Source organism: Solanum dulcamara, chromosome 5, assembly GCF_947179165.1.
Source record: "Solanum dulcamara chromosome 5, daSolDulc1.2, whole genome shotgun sequence".
Lineage (NCBI taxonomy): Eukaryota > Viridiplantae > Streptophyta > Magnoliopsida > Solanales > Solanaceae > Solanum > Solanum dulcamara.
In genome coordinates, this window is record NC_077241.1 from 72,801,392 (window position 1) to 72,812,309 (window position 10,918).

Below are 10,918 nucleotides of genomic sequence, written 5' to 3' on the forward strand. Positions count from 1 at the left end.
CAGGAAAGTCACACACAGTAGGTATATCTTTAAGAATAGGACTCTCCACACGTGTATCAATTATGTGAGCAAGATACACACTATAACCCTAACGAATCATCCGTTTTGCTAAGGCCGCAGAAATAATATTAGAGGACAATGACCTTTCACCCTGCACAATAATGTGTGAAAATGCAGGGTCCTTAAAAGTCACATGCTTAGATCTACAATCCACTACTGCATGATATTTATAAAGCCAATCCATACCGATAATAATATCAAAATCATGGAAAGGCATTTCAATCAAATCAGCAGGAAGGACCAGGTTTTGAATCATGAAGGGACAACCTCGATAGATTTGATTGCAAACAACCTGTTGAGCCAAAGGAATTTGGACAAGCACACCATAATCGAGTCTCACAGGCTTCACATTTTCAAGAAAATCCAATGATGAACAAACATACGAATGTGTAGAACCAGGATCAAATAATGTAACGACACATAAGTCGAATAAGTGAAATTTACCAACAACCACATCTGCTCCATCTTGTTCATCCCTCTGTCTCATCGCATAAGCTCGTGCTGTAGCTCTTGATCCACTCGCTTGATTGGATCCACCTGCACCTGTTGCTTGTGTGTTTCTAGATCTTGCACTTCTATTCTCTTGAGATTTAGTGGTAATAGGTTTCTGAACAGAGACTTCCGTATGCGGAGAAGAAATGGGATTAGGATTAGGACAATCCCTCACTTTATGATCGAAGCTCCCACAATTAAAACAAGCACCAGAAGCTCTTCTACAAGTACCAAAGTGATTTTTCCCACATTGTGCACAAGTGGGTATACGAGTCTTGCCTTGACTATAGCTTGGAGTGCTGGCAGTAGAGTAATTTGATCTATTCTGCTTATGTTGGGCTATCTTGCGAAAAGTATTAGCTGTGGAACTGTCAAATTTCCCTCTTTTTGATGGACCTCCTGAATCTGCATAAGCTTTCCTGAACTTGTGTTCATTTCTACCAGTTTGTTCCTTGTCGATCCTTTCCCAAGTAAGAGCAGCTGAAACTAATTTACAAAAATTTTCATGTTGTAGGACCGCTACAGATTTTCTGATAGAATCATTTAAACCGTCTTCGAACCGCCTGCACTTATCTTTTTCATCATTAATAATACCCCCAGCATAGCGGGACAGCCTGAGAAATTGCTGGTGATATTCAGCGATAGACATGCTCCCTTGCTCTAAATTTAAGAACTCTTTTTTCTTTGCATCGTGATAAGCAGGTGGGACATACTTCTTATGAAATTCCTTCACAAAATCATCCCAAGTAAGAACAGGAGGTTTTGCCCTGGCATTTGGTACACTTATCCACCAATCATAAGCATCTTTTTGTAACAGTGAGACAGCATACTTAAATTTGGAAGTGTCTGAACACTCTAACTGCTCGAATACTCTTTCAATTCGTTCTAACCACTGCTCGGCATCGGTAGGGTCAACAGTTCCTTCAAACTCAACTCCCCCCATTTTTCTCATTTTCTCATAGTTCATTTCATCAGGGTCAGGCATTCTTCTAGCCATGTGATGAAAGAAATCAGCCATTTGTTGAAAAGGAGGATCAGCAGCAGGAGCACCATGACTCATTTGGGGGTTTGGCTCAACTCTTGTCTCCCGATTATTTCCCGCTTCAGATCCACTTGTGCTAAGAGGATTAGGATCAGAAAAATGTTCTCCAACCCCTTCTTGTAGGTGAGGTTGGGCATTAGAGTTATTTTCCCCCTCACGAGCGGCTTCCATAAGTCTATTAGAAGTAGAAGATGCCACGAATTGACTCCTACATAAGGGAAGATCACATTGCATTAGGGACATGCACATGATGCATATGCACTATATACAAGAAAAAAAAATATACGGGACAAAAGAAAATAGTCTGCCAACAAATCATAACAAAAGTCCTAAAATTATAAACCTATGCTCTGATACCAACTCTTGTAGCATCCCCTTTTAGGAGAATACCACTTACGAAACAAAAACTAATTATTACTATTATTTTACCCTAAAAAAAAACTTATTAAAATACGATATAGGAATTTTATTTAAAGAAATGATTACCAATTCAACAATACTGCAGGTCCATAAAATACACAAAACTTCAAATAAGTAATTATCACAAAAATATTATCTTCCTTCGTGCAAAATGATAAGTCAAAATTTCGTACATAAGTGTCACACATGTATCATGTACAAGTCCCCAAAATAATATACAAAAACTAGATGTATATGCATATGTGATCTTCAAAAGAGCTTCCAAAAATTCTACTCCACATGGTCATCTTCATATCCCGTCTCGCACATCACCTACGATAGGAAACAACTATCGCTAAACATAAAGCTTAGTGGTGTATAACCTTTGAACTTAGAGCCATTAAAAATTCTCAATTTCCTTTTTCATCATAAGCGGTTCAATAAGGTAGCATTAAGTCCAAGTGAACAAGTATATCAAGTATCGAATACAAATCTTAGAGAGTTTCAGAATACCAATACTAATATTCAAAGGCTTAAGTACCAAGAATGCTTATAATTCAATTCAAAAGAATAGTCAAATAATCAATTTCACCCCATATGTACGTCATGCCTTCACACTAAGCATAATCAATATCAAGACGGACCGAAGTCCCAAAATCAAGAAGTGTCCATATCAAGAAGGGTCGTCACCCAATATCAAGAAGATCAAAGACCATGTTGAAAGTGGCTTTTCACTCGTACTAAAAAAATGGACGAAAATCCATCGTCAAGACAAAATGTAAATCCAAAGTCAAGATGGGTAAGATCTGAATCGAGAGGCATGCCAATATCGATGACAAGTCACCGTAACAAGAAGGACAATTTCCCAACAAGAATGCAAAATGATCTAGCAATTCGTACAAGTGGGCGATTCAACGAAAGTTTTGCAATACTTGAGATAATAGTCATACCAAAATACAAAACAAGGAGTAAGGAAACAACCCAACAAAATACTTCAAATTTCAGAAAAATAAAATATTTCAAGTTTATACACGAACCTTGGCGTTTTAGCACACAACAAGTTCTACCACCACTCGAGGAGTTCAATTTCTCTATGTCATAGATCAACCAAAATCCACTTCGTCAAACAATTCCTCTTAGCTTGTATAAGAGAATATACACCTTAAATACACAATCAAACATCTACTTAAGTTTAAAAGCTCCAACATATCGAAAATAAACATAAAATCACTGAAAATCAACCCAAAATATCAAAACAGAAATTCTGGGCAGCACTACTGTCTTGTATTGCTGCTCAGTTTCGAAGGGGTAAATGGGATAATTAGGCTTTGTGTCCTCAAAGAAAGTTATAGCTATATGTCTTAGAGTCATATACAACTTTGAATCACCCCTACAGCAATTATGTACAACAAGATATGCTCAAAATACCCACAGCAGTCCATGTAGGACTTTTAGACCAAAATCTGGGCAGCACCTCCCCTGTACTTCATCACCCTTTTTCGAGTCAATAAAAGCAAAACTGGATTTTTGATCCTAAATAAAAGTTATAGCCCTATGAAATAGCTTTCCAAAACATCTTGAATCACTCAAAACTAAGTTTTACACAAGGAGTTATACTACAATTACTAACAGCAGTCCCAACCAAAAACGGGTTTGCAACCAAAGTTTATTCCCCCAATTTCGACAACAACAACTTATCAAGAACATCAACAACAATATAAACAATCATTCTACTTCATAACTTAACTAATTACACCCATTTAATCCAACCAAAACATCCCCTAATCCATAAATTCCAACAAAGCAACAAACAAGTTTATAACACTATTTTCTCCGTTCTAATCCGTTAAATCTCTAAACAAGCTTGATAATAAGGAAAAACAACACCTAAATCTTACCTTGAAGTATAAGTCAACCATCTTAATACACTCCTTCTTCTCTGATTTTTAGCTCAAAATGAAGACAACGCAACGTGCAACGTTTTTCTCTTCACGAGCTTCGGAAATCGGGACTCGAATTTGGGTCAAAAATGGCTTTTAATTCTCTCTCTCTCTATCTCTCTATATCTCTATGGTGTTCTGGAAGTATATTGAATGAAAGGAAAGAGTTAAGACTGAACTTATCTCTTACATGGTAAGAAATATGGGCTGACCCGACTTGAAATCGGGTTGGGCCAAACTTTCTTCCCATCTTGACCCTTCTGCCTTACAATGTCCATAACTTTTTATTCTGATGTCATATATAAGCCCATGACCTATGGTTGGAAAGGTATTTCAATTATCTACAACTTTCATTTTATGGGTTTTCCCAAATTTTCAAATTTTGATAGGGTTATGTCCTCCTAAAGTTAGATCATCCAAAAACATAACTAAAATAAATAAATAAATAATTCTTAAAAATAAATTGGGGTGTTACACAGGATGTTCTTGTGATGAATCCAGAAAATTCAAGGAACATTGTGAGTATCAAAGGTTACTCCAGTTTCTAATGGGATTGAATGAATCCTACTCAGCTGCTCGAGGACAAATTCCGCTTCAAACTCCTACCCCAAATCTAAACAAAGCTTTTTCACTCATCTTAGATCATAAAAGTCAAAGAAATCTAGTCCATACCAATTCGGATGTCTCTCTTCACAGAACTATTGAAAGTGCAGCCCTGTTCAGTCAGAAAGCATATGCTCATAGAAATGGAAACTTTGGAAGTGGTGATGGTCATCCAAACAGAGGACACTATGACTCTCAATACAAGCCATAGGCTCAGAAAACTCAGAAAGTTGTATGTGAAGTGTGTGGATACAGGGAACACACTAAGGAGCAGTGCTTCAAGGTTAAAGGTTATCCTGTGGGGTGGAGATCAAAGAAGAAAGGTGGAGTCACAAGCTCTTAAGCTAATCAAGTTGAAGTCTCTCAATCTAATAACAATGGCCTGCCCACTCTGAATCTTTCAACTCCACCAACTGCAACTTTTTTCACACAAAATCAATATCAACAAATCATCCAGATGTTGGCAAAAGAAAGTGAGAATGCAGGGGAGCATTCATCTAAAGCAGCTTCTGTAGGTAGTACCTTATCTGCCTTAGTATCCAAATATGTGCCTTTGGACTGGATAATAGATACTGGAGCTACAGATCATATGACAGCTAGTCTTGATGTGCTTGATGCAGTTCACCCTGTGCCTAGTCCTGAGAGAAAAGAAGTTCACCTCCCTACTGGTAATGTAGTAGCAATCTCATACATTGGGAGCACAAAAGTACTTGGTAGTCAAAGTATTAGTAATATGTTGTTTGTTCCAGACTTCAAGTGTAACTTACTGTCCGTGTAAAAACTTACCAAGAAGCTTCAATGTATGGCAACCTTCTTTCCTGATTTTTGTATTTTTCAGGACCTCTCAAATGGACTGGTCAGGGGGATTGGTAGAGAAGATCAAGGCCTCTACATCCTCAAAGAAAATCTCATCAGCTCAGCTCCAGCCTTTCTTTCTTCTGCACACTCAACACATACTGCCTCTACGTCAACAAGTCAAGCTGAATCTGACTCCTTGAGGCATAGAAGATTGGCCCATGCCCCCATAGACATAATAAAGAAGTCCTCTGGTCTTGATATAGTTCATACTACTGTACATTTACCTTGCACTGTCTACCCTTTAGCTAAACAAACTAAACTACCTTCTCCAACTAGCTCTTATATCTATACATCAGTGTTTGAGCTAGTTCATTGTGATATTTGGGGCCCTTACAGAGTTCCCACTCATTCTGGAATGAAATACTTTGTGACCTTAGTGGATGATTTTTCCAGATTTACTTGGCTGTTTCTTATTTCCTCCAAAGCTGATACTATAGTGGTGTTGAGAAAGTTCTTTGCACAAGTTCATAATTTTTTCTCTACTACTATTAAAACTTTCAAAACTGATAATGGGAGTGAGTTTTTTAGCCATGACTTTCAATCTCTACTTTCTAATCTTGGTGTCCTTCATCAAAGTACATGTGTCTACACTCCTCAATAAAATGGGGTTGCTGAAAGAAACCATAGAACCATTCTAGACATGGCTAGAGCTATCAGGTTCCAAGCTAGCATGCCTCTGAAGTTTTGGAGTGAGTGTGTCACCACTGCTGTGTATATTCTTAACAGACTTCCTTCCAAACTTCTTCACTATAAGTCCCCCTTTGAAGTGCTTCACTCTTCACCTTCTTCCCTCTCCCATATCAGAATATTTGGCTGCCTGTGCTATGTAGCCTGTCCCAAGATTTCAGACAAATTTTCCCCTAGAGCTATCCCTGCAGTCATGATGGGATACTCCGTGTCACAAAATGGCTATCTCCTCTATGATCTACACTCCAAATCTATGTTTGTTAATAGAAATATAGTGTTCAAGGAGGATATCTTTCCCTTCAAAGACTTACAAGTCTCCTCTAATCCTTTGTTTCCAGTTCTCACTCTACCTCCACATACTGTTGATCCCCCATCTATTCTACTGCCTCCCTTAGTACCTCCTTCTCCTCCAAATCCTCATCACTCATGTCCTGACCCCGACTCACCTTCCTCAGCTCTTCCTCCAGTTCCTAATATTCCTCCTCCTAGGAGGTCATCCAAATAAACTAACCCTCCCTTGTGGCTTCAGGACTTTGTCACTGCAAATCATGGTTCCTTCTCTTCTTATCCCATATCTAATCACCTTTCTTATGCCCATCTGTCTCCCAATTATGCTCATGCTCTGGCTGCCTACTCAAACTGAGCCTACCTCCTACTCTGAAGCTTTCCTTGATCCTAAATGGATCCAGGCTATGGAACTGAAGATAGCTGCCCTGCAGGATAATCACACTTGGAGTGTGGTGGACTTGCCCCCGGCAAGAAACCCATTGTCTGCAAGTGGGTATATAAAGTGAAATACAAGGCTTCAGGTGATGTTGAAAGGTATAAGGCCAGACTGGTGGCCAAAGGGTACAGCCAATAAGAGGGTCTTGATTATAGTGAGACCTTCATCCCAGTTGCTAAAATGGTCACTGTTAGATCCATTGTTGCTCCTGTTGCTTCCAAAGACTGGTGTATTTATCAAATGGATGTTCACAATGCTTTTCTCATTGGTGATCTCTTGGAGGAGGTATACATGACTGTTCCTGCTGGCTTTGCAAGACAAGGAGAGCAAGGCAAGGTTTGCAAACTCCACAAGTCACTCTATGACCTCAGGCAGGCTCCCAGACAATGGAATCTTAAATTGACAGAAGCTTTGGTACAACTGGGGTTCATCCAGAGCTATTATGATTACTCACTGTTTACTAGACAAGCTGAGGGTGGTATTGTGATTGTCCTAGTCTATGTAGATGATCTCTTAATCACTGGCAGCAAACAAAATCTGATAGACTGCACAAGGAGTGACCTGCAGAAGAAATTCAAGATGAAGGACCTAGGAGAACTTAAATTCTTCCTTGGGATTGAAGTTGCCAGATCCAGCAAATGCATACATCTATCTCAAAGGAAATATGCACTGGAACTAATAGCTGAAACTGGTCTAGGGGGAGCCAAGCCTGCAGCTACACCACTTGAACAAAATCTAAAACTAACCTCTGCCAAGTATGATGAAGCTGTTGCTCCAAAAGGAGAACATGAAGACCCTGCACTAAAGGACCCTGATAGGTATCAAAGGCTAGTAGGAAGACTTCTCTATCTTACCATGACCAGGCCTGATTTTGCATTCTCAGTTCGGAAGTTGAGCCAATATATGCATTGCCTCAAGGAATCACATATGGATGCAGCACTCAAAGTAGTCAGATACATCAAAGAAGCTCGAGGGCTTGGGCTATTCATGCCATCAGAAGCATCAGAACAGCTCATTGCTTATTGTGACTAGATTGGGGTGCATGCCTGGAGACCAGGAGGTCTGTCACTGGCTATGTGGTTAAATTTGGTGAAAGCCTCATATCCTGGAAGTCTAAGAAACAAGAGACAGTCTCTAGAAGTTCAGCAGAAGCAGAATTCAGAAGCATGACAAACTATGCAGCTGAGCTAACTTGGTTGATTGATTTATTCAAAGAACTTGGCATTCAAGTTGAACTCCCAGTCAGAATGGTGTGTGACAGCAAGTCTACCATACAAATTGCTGCAAATCTAATATTTTATGAAAGAACCAAACACATAGACATAGATTATCACTTTGTAAGGGAAAAAATATGTCAAGGGATCTTGAAAACTGAATTCACACTCACTGAAAATCAGTTGGCTGATCTACTCACAAAGAGCCTTGGCAAAGCCCAACACCAACTACTTCTAAATGGCTTAGGAGTAATGGACTTGTTTAAGCCATGAGCTTGAGGGGGAGTGTTGACTAAATGTATTGTTAGTCAAGCTACCATGGCTAATTAATGGTAGTTAAGCTAACAAGAGTAGTTAATTGGTTGTTAGACACTAACTAATGGGTTGTTAATTAGTTATAAATTCTGTTAGGGTGTATATGTACACAATACATAACTTAGTACAAATACATATATATGTACATGTATCAGTTGATGAAGATATAAAATTTTGAGATATTTCTTTCTCTCTCTTTCTCTCTCTTTCTCTCTAAACTCAGAAGTCTTCTCTCACTCTCTCTCTCTCTCTAGCCTCGTCTCTTCTCTTCTATTTTCCTCCATTAATGGAGCACTGAGAACCTCCATTAATGGAGTTTTAGCACAAATGAATGCAAGCACTGAAATAAAAAAAAAAACGAATTTACCTAAACTAATTAAATAAACAAATGAATGCAAGAACTGAAATAAAAAAAAGAAACGAATTTACCTAAACTAATTATGAAAAACACTAAACGAAAAATTACTCCATAAATAACTAAGTAGCAAAAGTGACAAGGCAATTGTACTACCCAGTGTTGATATTTATTTGTTTGGAAGTGCTTCAAAATATTTCTGAATAAAATACAACGGTTTTGTGATAATTGTTACTTATTTTAAAATAAAATATAGCATAAGGTGATTTTTGCATAAATATACGCTCGATATTGAGAATCTTAAAAGCGAGTTAATTAAGAGCAATTGAAAATTTGAAAGCCTTGAGAGTTCCACAAATTGCAAGAGTACTGTGCCATGAATGTAATGGAGTAACTAATTTAGGTAATTGGTTCATTGTTTGAGGATAGTGAGGCAGAAAACTGAAGATAAGCATAACTTATTTATTTTTCCCTCTTATTGCTGTAGTCAAGAATATATCATTGATGTAATCAAAGTCAAAACATATTTTAGTGGATACTATGTAATACACATTTTGTACATTTACTCAATTAAAAATCGTTAAATATATATGTGTGTGTTTGTAACCAATTTTAAAGTGTTGGAAAATAAAATGTGATAAATATAATATTTATGAATATAATTATGTTCTTCCCTTGATTATTCTCTCTAATTTTTTGTTGTGATTCAAGAGTCGTTAGTATGTATTTTTCAACTGAAAGATAATTTGATTTGATATCTCAATCTTTTTATGAAATTCCATGAGTTTATGGAATTTATAGATGCTTCTTCAAGGGAACATGTTACTCTTTTTATAGGCATGAATTGAAAACTTCCAACAAGCTCGGCAGGGAGAGAAAGAAGATCGAAGAGGAAGTACGACGAAAAAGGTTGATTATTTACCTACCTGATCTAAGTCTGATAAATTTTATTTTTTTCTTTCCTCAATAGAAAGGAAGGGGCGAATGCAGAAAGCAATTGAAGGTGTTCTAATTTCTTAAATGTAGTTTGAAGACCTACAACAAGAGCCCCCCTATAAAGCCCCTAGTTGTCAAAGATTAGGAAGCTCGTTAACGAATACGGGGTCAAAAGTGAATTATGATTCAGATCAATCTGTGAATCGAGCGAGCTCCCCTTGCATGCAATGATGTGGTGGTAAACCTCTAATTCTAATTAAATGCTCTCCATATAGTGCCGACGTCAGAATAAACGGGACTATCAATCCTAGAGTGAATTAACCTTGTTTGCACTACAACCTTTCAAACGGGCCCTTAATCGATTATATTGGACAATTATTTTGATCGTCGAGGTTGTTTAAAAACAAGAGCAAGTATAACAACGGCAGAATATTGTTAAGTTATTTGATTGATTAAAAATTTCACAATTAGACATAAATTTCAAAAGGAAACATCAGAATAATTGTGTAATCACATCAATACTGATCAATAAAAAACTTACACATCTATGTGATAAAATTCAATATATGCTGCCCTCTATACAACAAAACAAATATGTTGATGAAACATCTCCTCTCTTTCTAATCTTTTACCTTTCTTTTCAATGTTATGAATGTAGCGTCATAAAGGGATAACCTAGTCCTTGTAAATCCAGGGTGGAGTTAGGATGCAGAAGGAATTTATCAAACATCTTTCGTTCAAAAATTATAATATATATAATCATGTTCGAGTGACAAAATTCAATAGATTGCCCACTATATAACAATAACAAAACAAATTGTTAGACTAACGAACACGTCTTCCTTTTCTGTTTAATAATAATATGAAAATAGCATAACAAAGGTACTAACTAGTCCTTATATAATCATTTAAACGGGAAATCTTTTGGTAGTATTTCTCATACAGAATGACTAATAGTGCCGTGAAAAATGTTCCACTGATTAGGGATGGCAAGTGGGACAGGGCAGGGCAGGGCAATTGGTGCCGTGAAAAATGCTCCACTAATATAATCACCCTTGTTTAGTTTCACACTTGTTTACTACTGAATCCACTCAATGTTGGTGTTGACTAAATGATTAATTGACAAGCTAATGGTTGTTAGGAGTTAGTTAGACTAACTAAAAGTGGTTAGTAATCTGTTAAGAAGCAGTTAGAGGAAGTTAGTAAGTAGCTGTATTCAATACTCTTCAATGTACAAGTATAAATGTATAGATGTACAGTATAAGGAATAGAAAATACTGATATTTTCCAAAA

The 10,918-nt window shown here is 37.3% G+C and overlaps 1 long non-coding RNA gene across 1 annotated transcript; it reads right to left on the reverse strand.

Moving 5' to 3' along the window:
* Positions 1 to 2,182: 2,182 nt before the first annotated feature.
* LOC129888468 (uncharacterized) lies at positions 2,183 to 4,053 on the reverse strand. Its single transcript, XR_008766667.1, has 3 exons — positions 3,892 to 4,053; positions 3,031 to 3,154; positions 2,183 to 2,326 (listed from the first exon to the last, which is right to left on the reverse strand). It is a non-coding gene; the product is annotated as an uncharacterized LOC129888468 (long non-coding RNA).
* Positions 4,054 to 10,918: the final 6,865 nt, after the last annotated feature.